This window comes from Leuresthes tenuis, unplaced genomic scaffold (genome assembly GCF_036924035.1).
Source record: "Leuresthes tenuis unplaced genomic scaffold, fLeuTen1.0.hap1 SCAF_65, whole genome shotgun sequence".
Classification (NCBI taxonomy): Eukaryota; Metazoa; Chordata; class Actinopteri; order Atheriniformes; family Atherinopsidae; genus Leuresthes; species Leuresthes tenuis.
In genome coordinates this window covers 165,350-190,340 of record NW_027325419.1, presented here as the reverse complement: position 1 = coordinate 190,340, position 24,991 = coordinate 165,350, and the positions used below count along the sequence as shown (strand labels likewise).

The window sequence follows — 24,991 nt, the reverse complement described above, 5'->3', positions numbered from 1 at the left end:
AACTGTCCACTGATGGCTGCCTTGTCTTTTACTCTATGCAAAAGACAAGGCAGCAACAAAAACACCACGAGAATCCCGTATTGAGGCTTTGTTCTGACCTCTCATTCGGTGTCGCGTTTCTTTCAAGCAATTCTCCCGGTTAGCCGACACTCGGCTCGCTCCCATAGCCGTGTTAAAGTCTACTTCGCATTCACTCTCTTTTCTCTGCAGACTCTTGGGATTTTATCTATAAAATTAATTCCTTCACTCAAACTATGTGAAAACTGCTTTGTCGTTCATATTTACCATGTCTAGAAAGATTTAAACAAAAAAAAACAACTTTGTACTTTGCAGTAAAAGAAAGAGCAAATCTAAAGTTTCAGGAATCCGAGAATAAGCTTACTTTCATGAGTGCTTCACGATTTCGGATTTTGCTATAAAATGAATTCCTTCACTCAAACTAAATTAAAACTGCTAAACCGCTAATCTGTTACATGTAAGGCAGATGTCAAATTCACCGAAATAGGATCTAAGGGTATTCGGCCAATCGAGCTGTAGCAGCTTCGGTAAAAGAGTATAAGTTGAAGAGTTTGTGAATAAAGGTGTGCGCACACATAGTGAGCTGTACGAAAATAGGCAGGGAGCAATGCCGGCTGGGGTATATGTTCTTGTATGTTGTCTGACTGTTTGATTTGAATGTGTTGTGTAAGTGTCCTGTTGAATGTTTGGGCTTTGACACTTCACTGTGGTTGTTAACTGTGTGGTGTGTCCTGAAATGTTATATGTTTGGGCTGTGTGACATGCTTAATGCTTGTCAGTAGCTACCCACTTATTCATATATAGCAACTGACAACATAAGAAGTCTGGACATACTTTGATAGTAGTTGTAGAAGTATCCTTATTGATAATAGATAAACTAATTCATAGTGATAGAACAGTAGATGAACAGGTGCCTGCACGTCTCACGAAAATAAAATGGGTGTATGATTGCTGACGGCAGAGCAATACTGCCAAACTTATGAGTTCTTGTGGCAAACTTGATTCAGTGTCTTGACATGTATACGCTGTTTCGCTGACTTGATTGTCACAAGAAACAAAGTGTGTTTGATAAGATCCGACCATTTTATTACGGGAGGATCAGTATGTATGGATTCTGATGTGACTGATAAACCCATTCGTATCTTAAGCATAATCTAATACGTGAGACAACGCCCTGGCACACAATCAAAAAAAAAAAGAGAGAGCGGTTTTGTGTCCCCACAGTCCATAATGTAGAAAAGAGAGAAAAAAGCCTTTCTGATTTGGTGTGTGTGCTCATAGTGCAGAGTGTAGAGAAAAGAGAGAAAAGAAAGCCGTTTTGGTGTCACGGGTGTTGTGACTTACACACACACATTTCTGAATTGAGAAAAGAAATTATTTTAGAGGAAACAGTAGAGTTTAGATCCCACATTTGTTGATAGGCATTCATTTATTTCTTCACTTCTGATGAAGTTTCAACAATAAACAACAAACTTTGTATTATGAGAAAGAACCAGACTCATTCTTCAGGAATCCGAAAATAAGCACGAATTCGGATTCTCCTATAAAACGAATTAATTAACTCAAACCAAGTTAAGACTGCTTTGTCCTTCATATTTATTCATGTCTAATCAAGTTTCAACGATAAACAACGTTGTACTTTGTAGAATGAGAAAGAACTTCTTCAGCAATAAGCATCTCTCGACATATGACGAAATACAGATTTTGCTATAAAATTAATTCCTTCTATCAGCGTGACTTAAAACTGTTTGTCCTCCTTATTTATCCACTTCAAATCAAGTTTCAACAATTAAAAAAAAATTGTAGTTTGAGAAAGAACAACTTAATCTTCAGCAATCAGTATAAAAAGAGGGTAACAAAAGGTGCAAATGCCAACCATACATCACTAAAAGGTGGAGCGGAAGTATTCAGCTGCAAGTAGGTGTGAATGTTCGACCATAATTTGTAAAAAGTGGGTAAGAAAAGGTTCGAATGCCCGACTAAATATTAACAAAAGCGGGAGGAGAGGTCTTCGGATGAGAGTGGGTGAGAATTTCCTACCATACAAGTATGGTGGAGAGGAAGCTGTGATTGGCCGACAATAGTAAAAAGCAGGTGAGAAAAGGTGCGAATGTCAAAACATACATGATCAAAACAGGGAGCGGAGGTGTTTGGCTGCGACAAGGTGTGAATGTCCACCCATAATTAATGAAAAACGGGCAACAAGTAGGTTCGAATGCCCAACCATACATCATCAAAAGCAGGAGTGGATGTGTTCGGCTTCAAGAAGGTATGAATGTCCATCAATAATTGCTATAAAACATGAAAGAAAATTTTCGAATATCAAACCGCACATAATCATAAGCGGGAGAGGAGGTGTTCCGCTGCAAGAAGGTGTGAATATCCACCCATAATTACTGAAAAATGGGTAAGAAAAGGTGCGAATGCCCAACCATACATCATCAAAAGCAGGAGTGGATGTGTTCGGCTACAAGAAGGTTTGAATGTCCGACCATAGTTTGTAAAAAGCGGGTAAGAACAGGTTTGTATAACCGACTGTACACAATCAAAAGAGGGAGCGGAGTTGTTCAGCTACAAGAAGGTGTGAAAGTCCGACCATGGTTCGTAAAAAGCGGGTAAGAAAAGGTTCGTATGCCCGAATATACACCATCAAATGCGGGAGCGGAGGTGTTCGGCTGTGAGTAGGTGTGAATCTCCAACCATAATTGTTGAAAAATGTGTTAAGGTAAAGGTAAAAATGCCGGTCCATACATCATCAAAAGCGGGAGAGGTGGTTTTTTGCACCGTACTTGCAGTCGAACAGCTCTGCTCCCGCTTTTGATTATGTTTGGTTGGGCATTCGAACCTTTTCTTAACTGCTTTTTACAAACCATGGTCGGACTTTCACACCTTCTTGTAGCCGAACAACTCCGCTCCCGCTATTGATGATGTATAGTCGGGCATTCTCACCCTTTCTCATCAGCTTTTTGCAAATTATGATCTGACATTCACACCTACTTGCAGTCGAACAGCTCTGCTCCCGCTTTTGATTATGTTTGGTTGGATATTCGAACCTTTTCTTAACTTCTTTTTACATATTTTGGTTGGACGTTCACACCTTCTTGTAGCCGAACACTTCCACTCCTGCTTTTGATGATGTATGGTTGGGCATTCACACCTTTTTTTTGCCCATTTTTCAGGAATTATGGGTGGACATTCACACCTTGCAGCTGAACACCTCCTATCCCACTTATGATCATGTGCGGTTTGATTTTCGAAAAGTTTCTTTCATGTTTTCTAGCAATTATTGATGGACATGTAGACCTTCTTGCAGCTGAACACCTCCGCTCCCGCTTTTGATCATACATTGTCAGGCATTCGCACCTTGTCTTACCCACATTTACAAACTTTAGTCGAACAGTCACACCTTTTTGCAGCCGAACACCACCTCTCCCGCTTTTGATGATGTATGGTCCAGCATTCTTACCTTTTCTAACACATTCTTCAGCAATTATGGTCGGACATTCACACCTACTCAGAGCCGAACACCTCCGCTCCCGCATTTGATGGTGTATAGTCGGGCATTCTCACCCTTTCTCATCAGCTTTTTACAAATTATGATCTGACATTCACACCTGCTTTTGATAATGTATTGTTAGGCATTCGCACCTTTTTTTTTACCCATTTTTCATGAATTATGGGTGGACATTCACACCTTCTTGCAGCCGAACACCTCCTCTCCCGCTTATGATCATGTGCGGTTTGATATTCGAAAATTTACTTTCTTGTTTTAAAGCAATTATTGATGGACATTCAAACCATCTTTTTGATGGTGTATAGTCGGGCTCTCGAGCCTTTTCTTCCCGGTTTTTACAAACCATGGTCGGACTTTCACACCTTCTTGTAGCCGAACAACTCCGCTCCCGCTATTGATTGTGTACAGTCGGGTATTTAAACCTTTTCTTACCCGCTTTTTACCAACTATGGTCGGACATTCACACCGTCTTACAGCGGAACACCTCTGCTCCCGCTTTTGATGGTGTATAGTCGGGCATTCGAACCTTTTCTTACCCGCTTTTTACAAACTATGGTGGGACATTCAAACCTTCTTGTATCCGAAAACCTCCGCTCTCTCTTTTGATCATACATTGTCGGACATTCGCACCTTTTCTTACCCGCTTTTTACAAACCATGGTCGGACTTTCACATCTTCTTGTAGCCGAACACATCCGCTCCCGCTATTGATTGTGTACAGTCGGGTATTTTAACCTTTTCTTACCCGCTTTTTACCAAGTATGGTCGGACATTCACACCTTCGTACAGCGGAACACCTCCGCTCCCTCTTTTGATGGTGTCTGTTCGGGCATTCAAACCTTTTCTTACACGCTTTTGGCAAACTATGGCCTTCTTGCAGCCAAACACCTCTGATCTCGCTTTTGATGATGTAAGGTTGGGCATTCAGACCTTGCTTCACCTGCTTTTCACCAAATATAGTCGGACATTCACACCTTCTTGCAGCCGAACACTTCCGCTCCACCTTTTAGTGTTCTATCACACCTTTTTTTCACCGCATTTTATATATTATGGTCGGAAATTTTCAACCACTCTCATCGGAAGACCTCTCCTCCCGCTTTTGTTAATATATTTGAACTTTAGTCGGACATTCAAACCTTCTTGCAGCTGAACCACCTCCGCTCCCTGTTTTGATCATATATGGTCTGTCAATACTACCTTTTCTTACCCGTTTGTGAGTAATTATGGCTGGACATTCACACCTACTTGCAGCCGAACACAACCTCTCTCGATTTTGATGATGTATGGACCGGCATTCTTACCTTTTCTAACACATTTTTCAGCAATTATGGTCGGAGATTCACACCTACACACAGCCGAACAACTCCGCTCCCGCATTTGATGGTGTATAGTCGGGCATTCTCACCCTTTCTCATCAGCTTTTTGCAAATTATGATCTGACATTCACACCTACTTGCAGTCGAACAGCTCTGCTCCCGCTTTTGATTATGTTTGGTTGGATATTCGAACCTTTTCTTAACTTCTTTTTACATATTTTGGTTGGACGTTCACACCTTCTTGTAGCCGAACACTTCCACTCCTGATTTTGATGATGTATCGTTGGGCATTCACACCTTTTTTTTGCCCATTTTTCAGGAATTATGGGTGGACATTCACACCTTGCAGCTGAACACCTCCTATCCCACTTATGATCATGTGCGGTTTGATTTTCGAAAAGTTTCTTTCATGTTTTCTAGCAATTATTGATGGACATGTAGACCTTCTTGCAGCTGAACACCTCCGCTCCCGCTTTTGATCATACATTGTCAGGCATTCGCACCTTGTCTTACCCACTTTTTACAAACTTTAGTCGAACAGTCAAACCTTTTTGCAGCCGAACACCACCTCTACCGCTTTTGATGATGTATGGTCCAGCATTCTTACCTTTTCTAACACATTCTTCAGCAATTATGGTCGGATATTCACACCTACTCAGAGCCGAACACCTCCGCTCCCGCAGTTGATGGTCTATAGTCGGGCATTCTACAGCGGAAAAGACTCATTCTTATGTTTGGTTAGATATTCAAACCTTTTCTTAACTGCTTTTTACAAACTTTGGTCGGACGTTCACAGTATCTTGCAGCCGAACACCTCCGCTTCCGCTTTTGATGGTGTATATTCGGGCATACGAACCTTTTCTTACCCGCTTTTTACAAACCAAGGTCGGACTTTCACACCTTCTCTTAGCTGAACAACTCCGCTCCCTCTTTTGATTGTGTACAGTCGGGTAATTTAACCTTTTCTTACCCGCTTTTTACCATCTATGGTCGGACATTCACACCGTCTTACAGCGGAAAAACTCCGCTCCCTCTTTTGATGATGTATGGTTAGGCATTCGCACCTTTTCTTACCCATTTTTCAGTAATTATGGGTAGACATTCATACCTTCTTGCAGCTGAAATCCTCCTCTCCTGCTTATGATCATGTGCAGTTTGATATTTGAAAATTTTCTTTCATGTTTTCTAGCAATTATTGATGGACATTCAGACCGTCTTGAAGCTGAACACCTCCGCTCCCACTTTTGATGGTGTATAGTCGGGCTTTCGAGCCTTTTCTTCCCCGGTTTTTACAAATTATGGTTGGACATTCAGACCTTCTTGCAGCCGAAAACCTCCACTCCCTCTTTTGATCATACATTGTCGGGCATTCGCACCTTTTCTTACCCGCTTTTTAAAAACCATGGTCGGACTTTCACACCTTCTTGTAGCCGAACAACTCTGCTCCCGCTATTGATTGTGTACAGTCGGGTATTTTAACCTTTTCTTACCCGCTTTTTACCAACTATTGTTGGACATTCACACCGTCTTACAGCGGAACACCTCCGCTCCCTCTTTTGATGGTGTATGTTCGGGCACTCGAACCTTTTCTTACCCGCTTTTTACAAACTATGGTCAGACATTCAAACCTTCTTGTAGCCGAATACATCCACTCCTGCTTTTGATGATGGGTATTCAAACCTACTTGTTGCCCGATTTTCATTAATTATGGGTGGACATACACACCTTGTCGCAGCCAAACACCTCCGCTCCCTGTTTTGATCATGTATGATTGGACATTCGCACCTTTTCTCACCCGCTTTTTACTATGGTCGGCCATTCACAGCTTCCTCTCCACCATACTTGTATGGTGGGATATTCACACCCACTTGCATCCGAAGACATCCGCCCCCACTTTTGTTGATATTTAGTCGGTCATTCGCAGCTTACCCGCTTTTGGCAAACTATGGCCTTCTTGCAGCCAAACACCTCTGATCTCGTTTTTGATGATGTAAGGTTGGGCATTCAGACCTTGCTTCACCTGCTTTTCACCAAATATAGTCGAACAGTCACACCTTCTTGCAGCCGAACACTTCTGCTCCACCTTTTAGTGTTCTATGGGGTATTCACACCTTTTTTTTCACCGCATTTTATTGATTATGGTTGGAAATTCTCACCCACTCTTATCCGAAGACCTCTCCTCCTGCTTTTGTTAATATATAGTCGAGCATTCAAACCTTTTCTTACCCGCTTTTTACAAATTATGGTCGAACATTCACACCTACTTGCAGCCGAACACCTCCGCTCCCGCTTTTGATGGTGTATAGTCGGGCTTTCGAGCCTTTTCTTCCCCGGTTTTTACAAATTATGGTTGTACATTCAGACCTTGCAGCCGAAAACCTCCGCTCCCTCATTTGATCATACATTGTCAGGCATTCGCACCTTGTCTTACCCGCTTTTTATAAACTTTAGTCAGACATTCACACCTTGCAGCTGAACCACCTCCGCTCCCTGTTTTGATAATGTATGGTCTGGCAATACTACCTTTTCTTACCGGTTTGTGAGTAATTATGGCTGGACATTCACACCTACTTGCAGCCGAACACCACTTTTCCCGCTTTTGATGATGTATGGTCTGGCATTCTTGTCTTTTCTAACACATTTTTCAGCAATTATGGTTTGACATTCACACCTACTCACAGCCGAACACTTCCGCTCCCGCATTTGATGGTGTATAGTCGGGCATTCTCACCCTTTCTCATCAGCTTTTTGCAAATTATGATCTGACATTCACACCTACTTGCAGTCGAACAGCTCTGCTCCCGCTTTTGATTATGTTTGGTTGGATATTCGAAACTTTTCTTCACTGCTTTTTACAAACTTTGGTCGGACGTTCACACCTTCTCTCAGCCGAACACCTCCGCTTCCGCTTTTGATGGTATATATTCGGGCATTCGAACCTTTTCTTACCCGCTTTTTACAAACCATGGTCGGACTTTCACACCTTCTTGCAGCCGAACAACTCCGCTCCCGCTATTGATTGTGTACAGTCGGGTATTTTAACCTTTTCTTACCCGCTTTTTACCAACTATTGTTGGACATTCACACCGTCTTACAGCGGAACACCTCCGCTCCCTCTTTTGATGGTGTATGTTCGGGAATTCGAACCTTTTCTTACCGGCATTTTACGAACTATGGTCGGACATTCAAACCTTCTTTTAGCCGAACACATCCACTCCTGCTTTTGATGATGTATGGTTGAGCATTCGCACCTTTTCTTACCCATTTTTTACAAACTATGGTCGGACATTCACACCTTCTTGCAGCTGAACACCTCCTCTCCCGCTTATGATGATGTGTGGTTTGATATTCGAAAATTTTCTTTCATGTTTTCTAGCAATTATTGATGGACATTCAGACCTTCTTGCAGCTGAAAACCTCCGCTCCCGCTTTTGATGATATATAGTCGGGCTTTCGAGCCTTTTCTTCCCCGGTTTTTACAAAATTATTGTTGGACATTCAGACCTTCTTACAGCCGAAAACCTCCGCTCCCTCTTTTGATCATACATTGTCGGGCATTCGCACCTTCTCTTACCCGCTTTTTACAAACCAGGGTCGGACTTTCACACCTTTTAGTAGCCGAACAACTCCGCTCCCGCTATTTATTGTGTACAGTCGGGTATTTTCACCTTTTCTTACCCGCTTTTTACCAACTATGATCAGACATTCACACCTTCTTACAGTGGAACACCTCCGCTCCCTCTTTTGATGGTGTATGTTCGGGCATTCGAACCTTTTCTTACCCGCTTTTTACAAACTATGGTCGGACATTAAAACCTTCTTGTAGCCGAACACATCCACTCCTGCTTTTGATGATGTATGGTTGGGCATTCGTACCTTTTCTTACCCATTTTGCAGTAATTATGGGTGGACATTCACACCTTTTTGCATTTTAACACCTCCTCTCCCGCTTATGATCATGTGCGGTTTGATATTCGAAAATTCTCTTCCATGTTTTCTAGCAATTATTGATGGACATTCAGACCTTCTTGCAGCTGAACACCTCCGCTCTAGCTGTTGATGGTGTATAGTCGGGCTTTTGAGCCTTTTCTTCCCCGATTTTTACAAATTATGGATGGACATTCAGACCTTCTTTCAGCCGAAAACCTCCACTCCCTCTTTTGATCTTACATTGTCGGGCATTCGCACCTTTTCTTACCCGCTTTTTACAATTCATGGTCAGACTTTCACACCTTTTAGTAGCGGAACAACTCTGCTCCCGCTATTGATTGTGTACAATCGGGTATTTTAACCTTTTCTTACCTGCTTTTTGCCAACTATGGTCGGACATTCACACCTTCTTACAGCGGAACACCTCCGCTCCCTCCTTTGATGGTGTATGTTCGGGCATTCAAACCTTTTCTTACCCGCTTTTTACAAACTATGGTCAGACATTCACACCTTCTTGCAGCCGAACACTTCCGCTCTACCTTTTAGTGGTCTATGGGGTATTCACACCTTTTTTTTCACCGCATTTTATAGATTATGGTTGTAAATTCTCACCCACTCTTATCCGAAGACCTCTCCTCCTGCTTTGGTTAATATATAGTCGGGCATTCGAACCTTTTCTTACCCGCTTGTTACAAATTATGGTCGAACATTCACACCTACTTGCAGCCGAACACCTCCGCTCCCGCTTTTGATGGTGAATAGTCGGGCTTTCGAGCCTTTTCTTCCCCGGTTTTTACAAATTATGGTTGGACATTCAGACCTTGCAGTCGAAAACCTCCGCTCCCTCTTTTGATCATACATTGTCAGGCATTCGCACCTACTTGCAGCCGAATACTTCCGCTCCACCTTTTAGTGATGTATGGTTGGCATTTGCACCTTTTCTTACCCTTTCTTACCCTACTGATTGCTTAAGATTAAGTTGTTTTTTCTCAAACTACAACATTTTTTTAATTGTTGAAACTTGATTTGAAGTGGATAAATAAGGAGGACAAACAGTTTTAAGTCAGGCTGATAGAAGGTATTAATTTTATAGCAAAATCTGTATTTCGTCATATGTCGAGAGATGCTTATTGCTGAAGAAGTACAAAGTACAACGTTGTTTATCGTTGAAACTTGATTAGACATGAATAAATATGAAGGACAAAGCAGTCTTAACTTGGTTAGAGTTAAGGAATTCGTTTTATAGGAGAATCCGAATTCGTGCATAACTCGTAAAATAGAGCTTATTTTCGGATTCCTGAAGAATGAGTCTGGTTCTTTCTCATAATACAAAGTTTGTTGTTTATTGTTGAAACTTCATCAGAAGTGAAGAAATAAATGAATGCCTATCAACAAATGTGGGATCTAAACTCTAGTGCTTCCTCTAAAATAATTTCCTTTCTCAATTCAGAAATGTGTGTGTGTAAGTCACAACACCCGTGACACCAAAACGGCTTTCTTTTCTCTCTTTTCTCTACACTCTGCACTGTGAGCACACACACCAAATCAGAAAGGCTTTTTTCTCTCTTTTCTACATTATAGACTGTGGGGACACAAAACCGCTCTCTCTTTTTTTTTTTGATTGTGTGCCAGGGCGTTGTCTTACGTATTAGATTATGCTTACGATACGAATGGGTTTATCAGTCACATCAGAATCCATACATACTGATCCTCCCGTAATAAAATGGTCGGATCTTATCAAACACACTTTGTTTCTTGTGACAATCAAGTCAGCGAAACAGCGTATACACGTCAAGACACTGAATCAAGTTTGCCACAAGAACTCATAAGTTTGGCAGTATTGCTCTGCCGTCAGCAATCATACACCCATTTTATTTTCGTGAGACATGTGCAGGCACCTGTTCATCTACTGTTCTATCACTATGAATTAGTTTATCTATTATTAATAAGGATACTTCTACAACTACTATCAAAGTATGTCCAGACTTCTTATGTTGTCAGTTGCTATATATGAATAAGTGGGTAGCTACTGACAAGCATTAAGCATGTCACACAGCCCAAACATATAACATTTCAGGACACACCACACAGTTAACAACCACAGTGAAGTGTCAAAGCCCAAACATGTAACATTCAACAGGACACTTACACAACACATTCAAATCAAACAGTCAGACAACATACAAGAACATATACCCCAGCCGGCATTGCTCCCTGCCTATTTTCCTACAGCTCACTATGTGTGCGCACACCTTTATTCACAAACTCTTCAACTTATACTCTTTTACCAAAGCTGCTACAGCTCGATTGGCCGAATACCCTTAGATCCTATTTCGGTGAATTTGACATCTGCCTTACATGTAACAGATTAGCGGTTTAGTAGTTTTAATTTAGTTTGAGTGAAGGAATTCATTTTATAGCAAAATCCGAAATCGTGAAGAACTCATGAAAGTAAGCTTATTTTCGGATTCCTGAAACTTTAGATTTGCTCTTTCTTTTACTGCAAAGTACAACGTTGTTTTTTTTTTGTTTAAATCTTTCTAGACATGGTAAATATGAAGGACAAAGCAGTTTTAACATAGTTTGAGTGAAGGAATTCATTTTATAGATAAAATCCCAAGAGTCTGCTGAGAAAAGAGAGTGAATGCGAAGTAGACTTTAACACGGCTCTGGGAGCGAGCCGAGTGTGGGCTGACCGGGAGAATTGCTTGAAAGAAACGCGACACCGAATGAGCGGTCAGAACAAAGCCTCAATACGGTGTTCCCGTGGTGTTTTTGTTGCTGCCTTGTCGATTGCACAGGGGCAAGCGTTTCAACCAAGCAACGCTCACCATGGGGAAGGTGGCTATGGCAACTAGCCTGATGCCCTGCTCCCGCAGTGACGGATAATCGTACTCTGGTTTCTCTTCATAACATACAAGTCTTTCGCCTTTTACTAAAGACTTTCGTGGAGAGCAGCACTAATGAGTTGTTTCTATTTTTGGCAGGCTTTACCTTTGCGGGTGAAGCCCTTTCTGTCTGTGCAAAAGAAATCTTGTTACTGTGCAGAGTGACTTCTCTGAGTAGAGTCGCCTTACTTGTTGCGATTGTGCCGATGTTCGAAGCTGGAGTGCAAAGTTGTTGCTTGAATGGTGCTTGCTGGAGCATGCGGGAGTGCAAAGTTATACCATTTAAAAGGGCTGAAGAGTGCTCAGTGCAGCGGGTGGGCGGAGGTGCAACGTGACACTCTGGCCACCTATGGCCATAAAAAGAACACTGCTACAAGTGCGCATTGTGCCAGCAAGGGCCCTCGGACCTGAAACAGTGGACAGTTATTGCTTCTCGGCCTTTTGGCTAAGATTAAGTGTAGTATCTGTTCTTATCAGTTTAATATGTCCTCTATACGAGGACTACATATTAAATGGATTTTTAAGAATAGGAGTTGAAAAAGAAGCTTGCTCCGTTCACTCCAAGCCTCGACCCGGTACTGCAGTGCCGCTGGGAACGGTGCGCTCTTCTCTGCTCTTGTGAAAAAGCAAACAGCGGTGCAGGATGGAAGTTTCAGGGAGCCCAAGATGAAACTTTCTTTTAATCTGCTGAGAAAAGAGAGTGAATGCGAAGTAGACTTTAACACAGCTCTGGGAGCGAGCCGAGTGTGGGCTAACCGGGAGAATTGCTTGAAAGAAACGCGACACCGAATGAGTGGTCAGAACAAAGCCTCAATACGGTGTTCCCGTGGTGTTTGTGGCTGCCTTGTCTTTTGCACAGAGTAAAAGACAAGGCAGCCATCGAATAGGGCCCGATTGTTCCTACTTGGTCAGCCGAGGAGCAAGGGGGGGGAGCAAGCGTCTCAACCAAGCAAATCTCACCAAGTAGGAACAATCGGGCCCTATTCGATGGCTGCAACACCTGAAAGAGATATTGATGCGAGACCCGATCAAAAGCTTTTTCAAAGTCTAAATTTAAGATGACAAGCCGGGTGTTTCTGTCTCTAGCGTAATCAATGATGTCTCGAATCAGTACGAGGCTGTCGGTGAGTTGTCTCTCTGAGATGGCACAAGCCTGGTCTGGGTGAATTACCTCCTCTAAAACAGAGGACATCCGTGTCGTTAAAACCTTGCTAAAAAGTTTACAGTCAAAGTTTAAAAGTGTGATGGGCCTCCAATTCTTTAGGTCAGTCTTATCATTTTTATCAGAAGTGAAGAAATAAATGAATGCCTATCAACAAATGTGGGCTCTAAACTCTAGTGCTTCCTCTAAAATAATTTCCTTTCACAATTTAGAAATGTGTGTGTGTAAGTCACAACACCCGTGACACCAAAACGGCTTTCTTTTCTCTACACTCTGCACTATGAGCACACACACCAAATCAGAAAGGCTTTTTTCTCTCTTTTCTACATTATGGACTGTGGGGACACAAAACCGCTCTCTCTTTTTTTTTTGATTGTGTGCCAGGGCGTTGTCTCACGTATTAGATTATGCTTACGATACGAATGGGTTTATCAGTCACTTCAGAATCCATACATACTGATCCTCCCGTAATAAAATGGTCGGATCTTATCAAACACACTTTGTTTCTTGTGACAATCAAGTCAGCGAAACAGCGTATACACGTCAAGACACTGAATCAAGTTTGCCACAAGAACTCATAGGTTTGGCAGTATTGCTCTGCTGTCAGCAATCATACACCCATTTTATTTTCGTGAGACATGTGCAGGCACCTGTTCATCTACTGTTCTATCACTATGAATTAGTTTATCTATTATTAATAAGGATACTTCTACAACTACTATCAAAGTATGTCCAGACTTCTTATGTTGTCAGTTGCTATATATGAATAAGTGGGTAGCTACTGACAAGCATTAAGCATGTCACACAGCCCAAACATATAACATTTCAGGACACACCACACAGTTAACAACCACAGTGAAGCGTGTCAAAGCCCAAACATGTAACATTCAACAGGACACTTACACAACACATTCAAATCAAACAGTCAGACAACATACAAGAACATATACCCCAGCCGGCATTGCTCCCTGCCTATTTTCCTACAGCTCACTATGTGTGCGCACACCTTTATTCACAAACTCTTCAACTTATACTCTTTTACCAAAGCTGCTACAGCTCGATTGGCCGAATACCCTTAGATCCTATTTCGGTGAATTTGACATCTGCCTTACATGTAACAGATTAGCGGTTTAGCAGTTTTAATTTAGTTTGAGTGAAGGAATTCATTTTATAGCAAAATCCGAAATCGTGAAGAACTCATGAAAGTAAGCTTATTCTCGGATTCCTGAAACTTTAGATTTGCTCTTTCTTTTACTGCCAAGTACAACGTTGTTTTTTTTTTGTTTAAATCTTTCTAGACATGGTAAATATGAACGACAAAGCAGTTTTAACATAGTTTGAGTGAAGGAATTCATTTTATAGATAAAATCCCAAGAGTCTGCTGAGAAAAGAGAGTGAATGCGAAGTAGACTTTAACACGGCTCTGGGAGCAAGCCGAGTGTGGGCTAACCAGGAGAATTGCTTGAAAGAAACGCGACACCGAATGAGCGGTCAGAACAAAGCCTCAATACGGTGTTCCCGTGGTGTTTTTGTTGCTGCCTTGTCGATTGCACAGGGGCAAGCGTTTCAACCAAGCAACGCTCACCATGGGGAAGGTGGCTATGGCAACTAGCCTGATGCCCTGCTCCCGCAGTGACGGATAATCGTACTCTGGTTTCTCTTCATAACATACAAGTCTTTCGCCTTTTACTAAAGACTTTCATGGAGAGCAGCACTAATGAGTTGTTTCTATTTTTGGCAGGCTTTACCTTTGTGGGTGAAGCCCTTTCTGTCTGTGCAAAAGAAATCTTGTTACTGTGCAGAGTGACTTCTCTGAGTAGAGTCGCCTTACTTGTTGCGATTGTGCCGATGTTCGAAGCTGGAGTGCAAAGTTGTTGCTTGAATGGTGCTTGCTGGAGCATGCGGGAGTGCAAAGTTATACCATTTAAAAGGGCTGAAGAGTGCTCAGTGCAGCGGGTGGGCGGAGGTGCAACGTGACACTCTGGCCACCTATGGCCATAAAAAGAACACTGCTACAAGTGCGCATTGTGCCAGCAAGGGCCCTCGGACCTGAAACAGTGGACAGTTATCGCTTCTCGGCCTTTTGGCTAAGATCAAGTGTAGTATCTGTTCTTATCAGTTTAATATGTCCTCTATACGAGGACTACATATTAAATGGATTTTCAAGAATAGGAGTTGAAAAAGAAGCTTGCTCCGTTCACTCCAAGCATCGACCCGGTACTGCAGTGCCGCTGGGAACGGTGCGCTCTTCTCTGCTCTTGTGAAAAAGCAAACAGCGGTGCAGGATGGAAGTTTCAGGGAGCCCAAGATGAAACTTTCTTTTAATCTGCTGAGAAAAGAGAGTGAATGCGAAGTAGACTTTAACACAGCTCTGGGAGCGAGCCGAGTGTGGGCTAACCGGGAGAATTGCTTGAAAGAAACGCGACACCGAATGAGTGGTCAGAACAAAGCCTCAATACGGTGTTCCCGTGGTGTTTGTGGCTGCCTTGTCTTTTGCACAGAGTAAAAGACAAGGCAGCCATCGAATAGGGCCCGATTGTTCCTACTTGGTCAGCCGAGGAGCAAGGGGGGGGAGCAAGCGTCTCAACCAAGCAAATCTCACCAAGTAGGAACAATCGGGCCCTATTCGATGGCTGCAACACCTGAAAGAGATATTGATGCGAGACCCGATCAAAAGCTTTTTCAAAGTCTAAATTTAAGATGACAAGCCGGGTGTTTCTGTCTCTAGCGTAATCAATGATGTCTCGAATCAGTACGAGGCTGTCGGTGAGTTGTCTCTCTGAGATGGCACAAGCCTGGTCTGGGTGAATTACCTCCTCTAAAACAGAGGACATCCGTGTCGTTAAAACCTTGCTAAAAAGTTTACAGTCAAAGTTTAAAAGTGTGATGGGCCTCCAATTCTTTAGGTCAGTCTTATCATTTTTATCAGAAGTGAAGAAATAAATGAATGCCTATCAACAAATGTGGGATCTAAACTCTAGTGCTTCCTCTAAAATAATTTCCTTTCACAATTTAGAAATGTGTGTGTGTAAGTCACAACACCCGTGACACCAAAACGGCTTTCTTTTCTCTACACTCTGCACTATGAGCACACACACCAAATCAGAAAGGCTTTTTTCTTTCTTTTCTACATTATGGACTGTGGGGACACAAAACCGCTCTCTCTTTTTTTTTTTATCGTGTGCCAGGGCGTTGTCTCACGTATTAGATTGTGCTTAAGATACGAATGGGTTTATCAGTCACATCAGAATCCATACATACTGATCCTCCCGTAATAAAATGGTCGGATCTTATCAAACACACTTTGTTTCTTGTGACAATCAAGTCAGCGAAACAGCGTATACACGTCAAGACACTGAATCAAGTTTGCCACAAGAACTCATAAGTTTGGCAGTATTGCTCTGCCATCAGCAATGATACACCCATTTTATTTTCGTGAGACATGTGCAGGCACCTGTTCATCTACTGTTCTATCACTATGAATTAGTTTATCTATTATCAATAAGGATACTTCTACAACTACTCTATCAAAGTATGTCCGGACTTCTTACGTTGTCAGTTGCTATATATGAATAAGTGGGTAGCTACTGACAAGCATTAAGCATGTCACACAGCCCAAACATATAACATTTCAGGACACACCACACAGTTAACAACCACAGTGAAGCGTGTCAAAGCCCAAACATGTAACATTCAACAGGACACTTACACAACACATTCAAATCAAACAGTCAGACAACATACAAGAACATATACGCCAGCCGGCATTGCTCCCTGCCTATTTTCCTACAGCTCACTATGTGTGCGCACACCTTTATTCACAAACTCTTCAACTTATACTCTTTTACCAAAGCTGCTATAGCTCGATTGGCCGAATACCGAATAATCCTAATTCGGTGAATTTGACATCTGCCTTACATGTAACAGATTAGCGGTTTAGCAGTTTTAATTTAGTTTGAGTGAAGGAATTCATTTTATAGCAAAATCCGAAATCGTGAAGAACTCATGAAAGTAAGCTTATTCTCGGATTCCTGAAACTTTAGATTTGCTATTTCTTTTACTGCAAAGTACAACGTTGGTTTTTTTGTTTAAATCTTTCAAGACATGGTAAATATGAAGGACAAAGCAGTTTTAACATAGTTTGAGTGAATTTATTCATTTTATTGATAAAATCCCAAGAGTCTGCTGAGAAAAGAGAGTGAATGCGAAGTAGACTTTAACACGGCTCTGGGAGCGAGCCGAGTGCGGGCTAACCGGGAGAATTGCTTGAAAGAAACGCGACACCGAATGAGCGGTCAGAACAAAGCCTCAATACGGGATTCTCGTGGTGTTTTTGTTGCTGCCTTGTCTTTTGCACAGAGTAAAAGACAAGGCAGCCATCGAATAGGGCCCGATTGTTCCTACTTGGTCAGCCGAGGAGCAAGGGGGGGAGCAAGCGTCTCAACCAAGCAAAGCTCACCATGGGGAAGGTGGCTATGGCAACTAGCCTGATGCCCTGCTCCCGCAGTGACGGATAATCGTACTCTGGTTTCTCTTCATAACATACAAGTCTTTCGCCTTTTACTAAAGACTTCCGTGGAGAGCAGCACTAATGAGTTGTTTCTATTATTGGCAGGCTTTACCTTTGCGGGTGAAGCCCTTTCTGTCTGTGCAAAAGAAATCTTGCTACTTTGCAGAGTGACTTCTCTGAGTAGAGTCGCCTTACTTGTTGCGACTGTGCCGATGTTCGAAGCTGGAGTGCAAAGTTGTTGCTTGAATGGTGCTTGCTGGAGCATGCGGGAGTGCAAAGTTATACCATTTAAAAGGGCTGAAGAGTGCTCAGTGCAGCGGGTGGGCGGAGGTGCAACGTGACACTCTGGCCACCTATGGCCATAAAAAGAACACTCCTACAAGTGCGCATTGTGCCAGCAAGGGCCCTCGGACCTGAAACAGTGGACAGTTATCGCTTCTCGGCCTTTTGGCTAATATCAAGTGTAGTATCTGTTCTTATCAGTTTAATATGTCCTCTATACGAGGACAACATATTAAATGGATTTTTAAGAATAGGAGTTGAAAAAGAAGCTTGCTCCGTTCACTCCAAGCCTCGACCCGGTACTGCAGTGCCGCTGGGAACGGTGCGCTCTCCTCTGCTCTTGTGAAAAAGCAAACAGCGGTGCAGGATGGAAGTTTCAGGGAGCCCAAGATGAAACTTTCTTTTAATCTGCTGAGAAAAGAGAGTGAATGCGAAGTGGACTTTAACACGGCTCTGGGAGCGAGCCGAGTGCGGGCTAACCGGGAGAATTGCTTGAAAGAAACGCGACACCAAATGAGTGGTCAGAACAAAGCCTCAATACGGTGTTCCCGTGGTGTTTGTGGCTGCCTTGTCTTTTTCACAGAGTAAAAGACAAGGCAGCCATCGAATAGATTGTTTCTACTTGGTCAGCCGAGGAGCAGGGGGGGGGGGCAAGCGTCTCAACCAAGCAAAGCTCACCAAGTAGGAACAATCGGGCCCTTTTCGATGGCTGCAACACCTGAAAGAGATATTGATGCGAGACCCGATCAAATGCTTTTTCAAAGTCTAAATTTAAGATGACAAGCCGGGTGTTTCTGTCTCTAGCGTAATCAATGATGTCTCGAATCAGTACGAGGCTGTCGGTGAGTTGTCTCCCTGAGATGGCACAAGCTTGGTCTGGGTGAATTACCTCCTCTAAAACAGAGGACATCCGTGTCGCTAAAACCTTGCTAAAAAGTTTACAGTCAAAGTTTAAAAGTGTGATTGGCCTCCAATTCTTTAGGTCAGTCTTATCATTTTTTTTATAAAGTAGAGTCACTATTCCCACTCTAAAACTGTCAGGCAGTCGGTCGAGTTTTTCAAAATCTTTAAAAACATCTAAAATGTCTGATGATAAAAGGTCCCAATAGGTCAGATAGAATTCTGCAGGAAGCCCGTCTAAACCCGGAGCTCGACTTCTCTTAAAACCTGTTAGGCATTTTTTTAACTCTAAAGCAGTAAAATTCTGTGTCAAGTGTGCATTCTCTTTTACGGTTTTGTCAACGAATTTTAAGATTTCTGCCGATGTTTCCATGTGCACTGGTTTCTCTTTGTACATGTTACTATAAAAGGTATGTACAGTTTCAATCATCTCTTGTGTGGATTTTGTTAAAAACCCATCTTCTCTTTTTAGATTTTGATTACACTCCTTTTTATTTATAACTTTCTTTCTTTTTCACCTTCCTCAATTTCCTGCTCCCTGCTTCTTACAAAAATTCCTTTACTCTTTATTTCTGCTAAAACTGACATTTCCTTTTTGACATCTTTGATTTCTTCTTTAAAGTCTATGCCACACTGATTTAGTTTAAAGTAGCGCTGCAAGCGTTTATGTAGTCCCATCATACATCTATTCTCTTTCCTTTTTTTACGTTTACCTTGCTGTTTAAAAAAAGTCTGGGTCGTTTCCTTCACCATTTCCCACCATTGTGCATGTGTTTCGTAGAGGTCTTGAAGGGTCTGCCACTCTTTATAACATTCCCTGTACTGACTGACTATGATTTCATCCTCCAACAGGGAACAGTTGAGTTTCCACAGACCACTTCCTACCGTCACACCAGAAGGGGGTGAAAGGGTGCAGGAGAGCATAAGGTGGTCTGAAAAGAAAACAGGGGTTAATCTAACATCAGTGGGTGGGCAATCTCTAGTAAAGAAATAATCAATGCGAGAGGCTCTGGTGCCATCATGACTAAACCAGGTGAAGCCCTCCTCTCTGGGATGCATGGTTTTAAAACAGTCAGTAAGCTTAAAATCCCTGCATATGCCCTGAAGTAAAATCGAAGTCTTATCCACTTTAAAATCTACCCCTGCTCTTTTTCTATCTTTCCTGCTCAAGATACAGTTAAAATCCCCTCCTACAACTAAAGGTACTTGCCCTAGCATGTAAAGCTGTATATCTTCTAAAAGGTCATACCTTTCATTTTTTCCATTGAAACCATAAATATTTAAGAGGTTAAAGTCTTGCCCCATAAAATTCAAGTGTGCTAAAAGTGCCCGTCCGTCTCTCACCACTGTGCTACCTTTCACCAGAACATGCGGATTTTTAATTAGAATGGCCACACCATCATTTTTATTTTGATTTGAGCCACTCCATATCGATAAATGGGGCCACATTTCCTCCCATTGTCTATGGTTTTTTAAAAAAGGTAGTCCACATTCTTGTATTAAAAACACATCTGATTTTATGGAGTCTAAGAAGGATAAAATACTCTGGGCTCTTGTCTTTGATTTCACACTTCTCACATTTAGTGTTGAGAAGGTGAGAACCATTAAAAGCATAAAGGAAAGTAGGTATGTCATTTTCGTTTTTCTAAGTTATCAAAACAAATTACACACAGGTTATTTCTTGGGAAACTAGCTCTTCCTTCATTTCTTTAGGTGAAAAGTGAGTAGGGTGATCTATATTTCCTTTTCGGACTCTCGGTGTTGGCCTCTGACGCAATGTTGCATTTAACTTTGAGTCCCTGGGGGTTGATTGCAGAGCTGAAGTTAAAAAGGAGACCTCATTTGGTGAGTCGGAGGGGAAGACTGTAGGTTCTTCCACTGAAGAACTGTCTGAAAGGGACCTAACCCTTCCCCTCTTCTCTGATACCACTGGGGAATCAGAGGCTCAGATGCCGTCCTCTTCGGCTGTTGACCTTCGGGGAGGTGAGTATCTTCACTAGACTCACCTGTCTGCTCTTCCTCCTCATTTAGCGTAGCTCCACCCTCTGCCTGTGAATTCTCACAGACTTCAACACTGAGTGGTGAGGCCTCTACAGGCCCCTCCCCTTTTTGCTCCTCACTTCCAATCCAAGCTTTTGGCGGGAAGTTTGAATTTATTGGGTCAACCTCTTCACTTTGTTCACCAACTGCCACCTTTGGTCCTTCTCTTTGTTGGCTTGACTGTGGCTTTACCGTCTTTAATTTGTTGGCAAAAGATTTAGGGCAATCTCTGAAGAGGTGATTTAATTCTCCACAGAGATTACATTTCCTGCCATTTGGACACTCTCCAAAAGTTTGCCCAATTTCTCTGCTCTTCCCACATAACACCTTGGTACAAGCCTCAACCAGGTGCCCATGCTCACCACACTTGCGGCAGTACTTGGGCTGCCCCTGGTAGTGGATGTAACCTCGGTTTTCAAGGTGGCCAGAGTGTCGCCCACCCGCTGCACTGAGCACTCTTCAGCCCTTTTAAATGGTATAACTTTGCACTCCCGCACGCTCCAGCAAGCACCATTCAAGCAACAACTTTGCACTCCAGCTTCGAACATCGGCACAGTCGCAACAAGTAAGGCGATTCTACTCAGAGAAGTCACTCTGCACAGTAAGAATATTTCTTTTGCACAGACAGAAAGGGCTTCACCCGCAAAGGTAAAGCCTGCCAAAAATAGAAACAACTCATTAGTGCTGCTCTCCACAGAAATCTTTAGTAAAAGGCGAAAGACTTGTACGTTATGAAGAGAAACCAGAGTACGATTATCCGTCACTGCGGGAGCAGGGCATCAGGCTAGTTGGCATAGCCACCTTCCCCATGGTGAGCTTTGCTTGGTTGAGACGCTTGCCCCCCCCCCCTTGCTCCTCGGCTGACCAAGTAGGAACAATCGGGCCCTATTCGATGGCTGCCTTGTCTTTTACTCTGTGCAAAAGACAAGGCAGCAACAAAAACACCACGAGAATCCCGTATTGAGGCTTTGTTCTGATCGCTCATTCGGTGTCGCGTTTCTTTCAAGCAATTCTCCCGGTTAGCCCACACTCGGCTCGCTCCCATAGCCTACTTTCCATTCACTCTCTTTTCTCAGCAGACTCTTGGGATTTTATCTATAAAATGAAATCCTTCACTCAAACTATGTGAAAACTGCTTTGTCCTTAATATTTACCATGTCTAGAAAGATTTAAACAAAAAAAACAACTCAAACTAAATTAAAACTGCTAAACCGCTAATCTGTTATATGTAAGGCAGATGTCAAATTCACCGAAATAGAATCAAAGGGTATTCGGCCAATCGAGCTGTAGCAGCTTCGGTAAAAGAGTATAAGTTGAAGAGTTTGTGAATAAAGGTGTGCGCACACATAGTGTGCTGTACGAAAATAGGCAGGGAGCAATGCCGGCTGGGGTATATGTTCTTGTATGTTGTCTGACTGTTTGATTTGAATGTGTTGTGTAAGTGTCCTGTTGAATGTTACATGTTTGGGCTTTGACACGCTTCACTGTGGTTGTTAACTGTGTGGTGTGTCCTGAAATGTTATATGTTTGGGCTGTGTGACATGCTTAATGCTTGTCAGTAGCTACCCACTTATTCATATATAGCAACTGACAACATAAGAAGTCCGGACATACTTTGATAGTAGTTGTAGAAGTATCCTTATTGATAATAGATCACTAATTCATAGTGATAGAACAGTAGATGAACAGGTGCTTGCACATGTCTCACGAAAATAAAATGGGTGTATGATTGCTGACGGCAGAGCAATACTGCCAAACTTATGAGTTCTTGTGGCAAACTTGATTCAGTGTCTTGACGTGTATACGCTGTTTCGCTGACTTGATTTTCACAAGAAACAAAGTGTGTTTGATAAGATCCGACCATTTTATTACGGGAGGATCAGTATGTATGGATTCTGATGTGACTGATAAACCCATTCATATCTTAAGCATAATCTAATACGTGAGACAACGCCCTGGCACACGATAAAAAAAAAAAAAGAGAGAGAGCGGTTTTGTGTCCCCACAGTCCATAATGTAGAAAAGAGAGAAAAAAGCCTTTCTGATTTGGTGTGTGTGCTCATAGTGCAGAGTGTAGAGAAAAGAAAGCCGTTTTGGTGTCACGGGTGTTGTGACTTACACACACACATTTCTAAATTGAGAAAGGAAATTATTTTAGAGGAAGCACTAGAGTTTAGATCCCACATTTGTTGATAGGCATTCATTTATTTCTTCACTTCTGATGAAGTTTCAACAATAAACAACAAACTTTGTATTATGAGAAAGAACCAGACTCATTCTTCAGGAATCCGAAAATAAGCTCTATTTTATGGGTTATGCACGAATTCGGATTCTCCTATAAAACAAATTCATTAACTCAAACCAAGTTAAGACTGCTTTGTCCTTCATATTTATTCATGTCTAATCAAGTTTAAACGATAAACAACGTTGTACTTTGTAGAATGAGAAAGAACTTCTTCAGCAATAAGCATCTCTCGACATATGACGAAATACAGATTTTGCTATAAAATTAATTCCTTCTATCAGCCTGACTTAAAACTTTTTGTCCTCCTTATTTATCCACTTCAAATCAAGTTTCAACAATTAAAAAAAATTTTTAGTTTGAGAAAGAACAACTTAATCTTCAGCAATCAGTATTAAAAAGAGGTGCAAATGCCAACCATACATACCTAAAAGGTGGAGCGGAAGTATTCAGCTGCAAGTAGGTGTGAATGTTCGACCATAATTTGTAAAAAGCGGGTAAGAAAAGGTTCGAATGCCCGACTATATATTAACAAAAGCGGGAGGAGAGGTCTTCGGATGAGAGTGGGTGAGAATTTCCAACCATAATCTATAAAATACGGTGAAAAAAAATATGTGAATGCCTCATAGAACACTAAAAGCGGAAGTGTTCGGCTGCAAGAAGGTGTGAATGTCCGACTATATTTGGTGAAAAGCAGGTGAAGCAAGGTCTGAATGCCCAACCTTACATCATCAAAAGCGAGATCAGAGGTGTTTGGCTGCAAGAAGGCCATAGTTTGCCAAAAGCGGGTAAGGTGCGAATGACCGACTAAATATCAACAAAAGTGGGGGCGGAGGTCTTCGGATGCAGGTGGGTGTGAATATCCCACCATACAAGTATGGTGGAGAGGAAGCTGTGAATGGCCGACCATAGTAAAAGGCGGGTGAGAGAAGGTGCGAATGTCAAACCATACATAATCAAAACAGGGAGCGGAGGTGTTCTGCTGTAAGAAGGTGTGAATGTCCAACCATAGTTGGTAAAAAGCGGGTAAGAAAAGGTTAAAATACCCGACTGTACACAATCAATAACGGGAGCGGAGTTGTTCGGCTACTAAAAGGTGTGAAAGTCCAACCATGGTTTGTAAAAAGCGGGTAAGAAAAGGTGCGAATGCCCGACAATGTATGATCAAAAGAGGGAGTGGAGGTTTTCGGCTGCAAGAAGGTCTGAATGTCCAACCATAATTTGTAAAAACCGGGGAAGAAAAGGCTCGAAAGCCCGACTATACACCATCAAAAGTGGGAGCGGAGGTGTTCAGCTTCAAGACGGTCTGAATGTCCATCAATAATTGCTAGAAAACATGAAAGAAAATTTTCGAATATCAAACTGCACATGATCCTGAGCGGGAGAGGAGGTGTTCAGCTGCAAGAAGGTGTGAATGTCTACCCATAATTACTGAAAAATGGGTAAGAAAAGGTGCGAATGCCTAACCATACATCATCAAAAGAGGGAGCGGAGGTGTTCCGCTGTAAGACGGTGTGAATGTCCGACCATAGATGGTAAAAAGCGGGTAAGAAAAGGTTAAATTACCCGACTGTACACAATCAAAAGAGGGAGCGGAGTTGTTCAGCTAAGAGAAGATGTGAAAGTCCGACCTTGGTTTGTAAAAAGCGGGTAAGAAAAGGTTCGTATCCCCGAATATACACCATCAAAAGCGGAAGCGGAGGTGTTCGGCTGCAAGATATTGTGAACGTCCGACCAAAGTTTGTAAAAAGCAGTTAAGAAAAGGTTCGAATATCTAACCAAACATAATCAAAAGCGGGAGCAGAGCTGTTCGACTGGAAGTAGGTGTGAATGTCAGATCATAATTTGCAAAAAGCTGATGAGAAAGGGTGAGAATGCCCGACTATACACCATCAAATGCGGTAGCGGAGTTGTTCGGCTGTGAGTAGGTGTGAATCTCCAACCATAATTGCTGAAAAATGTGTTAGAAAAGGTAAAAATGCCGGTCCATACATAATCAAAATCGGGAGAGGTGGTGTTCAGCTGCAAGAAGGTCTACATGTCCATCAATAATTGCTAGAAAACATGAAAGAAAATTTTCGAAAATCAAACCACACATGATCATAAGTGGGAGAGGAGGTGTTCAGCTGCAAGAAGGTGTGAATGTCCACCCATAATACCTGAAAAATGGGTAAAAAAAAGGTGCGAATG

The 24,991-nt window shown here is 42.3% G+C and overlaps 7 non-coding genes across 7 annotated transcripts; 6 read left to right on the top strand and 1 right to left on the bottom strand.

Moving 5' to 3' along the window:
• The first annotated feature begins 11,668 nt into the window (after positions 1–11,668).
• On the top strand, positions 11,669–11,782 carry LOC140285950 (U5 spliceosomal RNA). The gene has a single exon (XR_011910881.1). It is a non-coding gene; the product is annotated as a U5 spliceosomal RNA (small nuclear RNA).
• Positions 11,783–12,090: 308 nt separating this feature from the next.
• Positions 12,091–12,274, top strand: LOC140285935 (U2 spliceosomal RNA). The gene has a single exon (XR_011910871.1). It is a non-coding gene; the product is annotated as a U2 spliceosomal RNA (small nuclear RNA).
• A 2,198-nt stretch (positions 12,275–14,472) lies between these two features.
• Positions 14,473–14,586, top strand: LOC140285954 (U5 spliceosomal RNA). Its single transcript, XR_011910885.1, has one exon. It is a non-coding gene; the product is annotated as a U5 spliceosomal RNA (small nuclear RNA).
• A 308-nt stretch (positions 14,587–14,894) lies between these two features.
• Positions 14,895–15,078, top strand: LOC140285931 (U2 spliceosomal RNA). Its single transcript, XR_011910868.1, has one exon. It is a non-coding gene; the product is annotated as a U2 spliceosomal RNA (small nuclear RNA).
• A 2,268-nt stretch (positions 15,079–17,346) lies between these two features.
• LOC140285943 (U5 spliceosomal RNA) lies at positions 17,347–17,460 on the top strand. The gene has a single exon (XR_011910875.1). It is a non-coding gene; the product is annotated as a U5 spliceosomal RNA (small nuclear RNA).
• A 308-nt stretch (positions 17,461–17,768) lies between these two features.
• On the top strand, positions 17,769–17,952 carry LOC140285936 (U2 spliceosomal RNA). Its single transcript, XR_011910872.1, has one exon. It is a non-coding gene; the product is annotated as a U2 spliceosomal RNA (small nuclear RNA).
• Positions 17,953–21,196: 3,244 nt separating this feature from the next.
• On the bottom strand, positions 21,197–21,310 carry LOC140285946 (U5 spliceosomal RNA). The gene has a single exon (XR_011910877.1). It is a non-coding gene; the product is annotated as a U5 spliceosomal RNA (small nuclear RNA).
• Between the last annotated feature and the right edge of the window lie 3,681 nt (positions 21,311–24,991).